At 38.6% G+C, this 4,428-nt stretch overlaps 1 pseudogene; it reads right to left on the bottom strand.

The window, feature by feature from the left end:
* Nucleotides 1-343: 343 nt before the first annotated feature.
* LOC117078759 lies at nt 344-1,083 on the bottom strand (annotated as a pseudogene).
* Between the last annotated feature and the right edge of the window lie 3,345 nt (nt 1,084-4,428).

Below are 4,428 nucleotides of genomic sequence, written 5' to 3'. Positions count from 1 at the left end.
GCCCCTGGGCTTGGTCCACTGCTGCAGGAGTTTTAGGGGTCCTTGTACAAATGCTTGAGTTACTTATTCACCAACATTAAACCCTAGGGTAGAAGATGAGACAAAGCAAGACTCCTTCCTCCATAGCATGTGCTGATTTCAGAGGAGGCAGCAGTCAACTTGGAAAATACTGGACATTTTCCTTGGAACTGGACTGTGATGAGAGGTGACTGCCATGAATACAACCTACTACCTTTTCTGTGGCCCTTCCCTTCCAGTTTTTGAAGACAGAGCAGAAAATAATCTTTCAAGATACTTGATAATTTCAAAAAACAAAAACATGTGCTTCCAATGCACTGTGCTTTCAGAAACTCTGGGTCTGTTTCATTTGGAGGATGAGCTGATTGATGTGTTCACCCTGATAACCAGGTGAGCCCATATCCTTGAAGAAGTCCACTCTATTATTGGTAGCATGATGGGCCATTGAGAGGTAGAAAGCGCACAAGAACCTTGAGATCTCTAGGAAATTCTTCCCAGGGAAGGCCATTTCATGAAGGAGGTCTTCCAAGCAAATGACACCAAACCTCCCCAGGTGCTCCTCAGTTGCTATATTGTCTGATGGAGGGATGGTTTTATTCTTAACCTTGGCTTGTACACATTTCAAAATGAGTTCCTGGACAGACTTCAGATTTGGAAATCCCCAAGTCACATAAATTTCCACTTTTAGGCTCTGGGGAGTGACTTTGACAGACACCACAGAAAATCTTCAGAACTCTTGCAGTGTTCCTCTGCACCAGTGAACTCACCCCATTAATCCTTTGGATGTGTACAACAGAGGCCAAGAAAAGTTTATCTGGCAATTCTAAGGCATGAGGCTTCACTTCTAGTCCTAGGAGATGCACCCTGTCACATTTTTGCTGCTAGGAATTTGTGGGACCAATTCCAGTTGCTTAAACCTGAGTCTTTTTCCTTACCTCTGCTCATTCTTTGCTAGAAGTGCCTACTTTGCCTGGATGGCTTTGAGGGCTTGATAAGCCTCCATCATTTTCAGGAGATATTCTGGAATCAAAGGGATTTTTTTTTTCTTTGCTCTTGCTCTGCCATCTTTCTAGGCTGCAGCCACTGATCACACATATCCCCTGATCCTGCACATGCATGCCCTGTAGGAGACAGAGTGGTCTGCCAGCAGGGACAGCAAGAGACTAGCTATCTGAGGCCAACTGAGGCTCCATGGCACTGCCATATCATTCCAGATCAATTTTTTTTTAATTTGTAGATGTCTGGTTATTGCAGCACTGTCTGCTGAAAAGACTGTCCTTTCTCCATTGAATTCTTTTTGTTTCTTTGTCAAAGATGAGTTGAATGTATTTATGTGAGTTTATTTCTGGGCTCTCCTTTCTGTTCCACTGATTCATGTGTCTGTTCTTTTACCAATACCACACTGTCTTGATTGCTGTAGCTGCATAGTAAGTCCTTGAAGTTAGTGTTACTTCTTGGACTTTGTTCTTCTTCCACATTGTGTTGGCTATTCTGGGTCTTTTGCCTTGGCATATAAACCTTAAAATCATTTTGTTGATATCCATAGAATAACCTGCTGGGATTTTGATTGGGATTGTGTTGAAACTATAGATCAGGTTGGGAAGAACTGACACCTTGATAGTGGTGTCTTTCTATCCATGAACATGGAATAGCTATTTATTTTTAAAAGATCTTTGATTTCTTTCATCAGAGTTTTGTAGTTTTCCTCATAGATCTTGTACATATTTTGTTAGACTTAAACCTAAATATTTCATTTTTTATGCTCATGTAAAGAGTATCATATTTTTAATTTCACATTCCAGTTCATTGCTGATATTTAGGAAAGCTATGGGCTTTTAAAAAATATTAACCTTATATGCTTCAACTTTGCTATAGTGATTTCAAATTCCACTAGTGTCCTTGTTAGTGTCTTTCCTGTTTTTGAGTTTCCCTAGAAATTCCTTCTTATGTAGAATCTGAGCTTTGCAGTTCTTTCAGCTGTAATCTCCTGTTATTAGAAAGGAACCCTGTTGATGTTGCGGTAGAATTATATGGGGAGGGGACATATTCTATACTCCTATGGTTAGGTCTCAGTCTTTTAATGGGTGAGCTCTGACATTCACAAGTGTGCCTCAGATATTGCATTCCTTCCTTAGGTGAGACAGGAAGACTAGAGAGGCCTGGAGTTGGGTATTTTCCTTCTCTCATGCTGATTAGGCTCTGGTTATATCGTTTCCCCTGAGGGCAGGCTGCTGTCACTGGAGAACAGAGAAGAACAATTCTGGGAGTATTTCTAAAAGGCTACTTTACCCCTGGGCATATTTCAGATTGTTAGCTCCCCACCCCCAACCCCTGCCATGAGCATGAGAGGATTTTCATTAGATTTTCACCCAGGTGGGGCTTCTTTAAATAGAACTCAGGGAAGTGTGGTCCTCTCCAAAGCTGAACCCCCCACCCCGGGAGTATTTAACCCCCAAGGTAGCCCACACTCAGCTTCCAAATAACCGTCAATTCCCATTTAAGTATTCCTATCAATTCCTAGCTCTAGCAGCTTCTGCTTTTGGTAAGCTGTGATTTTCTGTATTCACCTGTTTCTCCAGTTTTTCAGGTGGCAATTTGCCCTGTGACCTCAATTCTCTGATGGGTCTAAGAAAGTTGTTGATTTTTAGTTTGTTCAGCATTTTTTGTTGTTGTCGTGAGGATGGAAGTGACAGCTTCCAAGCACTAAACATCAAAGCTGAAACCAGAAGTCCCTTATAAATTTTTATAATGTGAACATACTCTTGTAACCAGCCTCCAGAATAAGAACCATGACATTACCAGCAACACCCCAAATCCCCTTTCCAGATGCTAACTCCTCCTTAAAGATAATCAGTGTACTGACTTTTATCACCATAATTAGTTTTGCCTGTTTTTGGATTTTTTATAAATGAAATCATTCAGTATGTATTTTCTTTTTATGTCTGGCTTATTTTGCTCAACATTATGTTGAAGAATCATCCACGTTGTTGGGTGAAGTAGTAGTTAATATATTTTCATTGCTGATTAGTATTATAATAGTCCTCCCTTAACTGTGGTTTTGCTTTCTGCAGTTTCAGTTACCAGGGTCAACTGTGGTTCAAAAATATTAAGTGGAAAATGCCAGAAATAAACAATGCTTAAGTTTTAAATTGCATGCAGTTCTGATTAGCATGATGAAATCTCACACTATCTGCTTTGTCCTGCCTGGGACATGAATCCTCCCTTTCTCCAGCATATCCATGCTATATATACTACCCTCTCATTACTCACTTAGTAATCCTCTAGGTTAGCAGATTGTCAGATAGACTGTTACAATATCACAGTGCTTGTGTTCAAGTAACCCTTATTTTACTTAATAATGGCAAGAGTAGTGATGCTGGTAATTCAGACATGCCAAAGAGAAGCTGAAAGTACTTCTGTTAAGTGAAAGGTGCAATTTCTCAACTTAATAAGGAAAGAAAAAATTGTTTGCTGAGGTTGCTAAGATCTATAGTAAGAACAAATCTTCTATCTGTGAAATTGAGAAGGAAAAATAAATTCATGCATAATATATTTAGGATTCAGTAGTATCCACAGTTTTAGGCATCTACTAGGTGTGGACATGGAGGGGCTCTTGTCACTGTAACTCTGTACCACAATTCAGTTTTTTATTCTTTTGTTGGTAGACATTTGCATTTTATGTTTGGAGCTATTATAAATAGTGCTGTTACACATTTCTTTGTACATGTCTTTTGATGCACATTTGTAAGCATTTCTATTGGGTGTATACCCAGGCATGCAATTGTTGGGTTATAGAATGTGTGATATTCAGCTTTTGTAGATACTGCCAAGCAGTTTTCCAAAGTAGTTGTACCAATTTATATTTTCACTAACAAGGTGTAAGAATTCTAATTGCTTCACATTGTCACTGATGCGTGGTATTGTTTATCTTTTACATTTTAGCCATTATGGTCCATGGGTGGGTAAGTAGTAGTAACTAATTGCATTTTAATTTACGTAACTCTGATGAGTAATGAAACAGCACACCCTTACATGTGTTTAATTTCAGGCACTGTTATGAAGTGCCAGGAGGCTGAGGTCTTGGGAGGATTGCTTAAGGACAGGAGTTTGAGACCAACCTGGGCTACATGGTGAGACTCTGTCTCAAAAAAAATCATTATATATTATTTATATCATTTATGTCATTAAATTCTACTGAGCTGCCTTTTTCTTTTTAATTTGTAGGAGTTATTTATATATTTTGGATAGGAATTATTTGTTGGATGAATCTATTGAAAATATCCTCTTCCACTCAGTTGTTTGCATTTTATTTTCCTTAATGGTATTTTTTGATGAACAAAAACTTTACAATGCTAATATATTCTAATTTATCAGTTGTTAATGATTAGCAATTTTGTATGTTATTTAGGA

Source organism: Trachypithecus francoisi, unplaced genomic scaffold (genome assembly GCF_009764315.1).
Source record: "Trachypithecus francoisi isolate TF-2019V2 unplaced genomic scaffold, Tfra_2.0 Lachesis_group0, whole genome shotgun sequence".
Taxonomy (NCBI): Eukaryota; Metazoa; Chordata; class Mammalia; order Primates; family Cercopithecidae; genus Trachypithecus; species Trachypithecus francoisi.
Note: the sequence above shows the minus strand (reverse complement) of the source record. Positions and strands in the feature narration are given on the sequence as shown.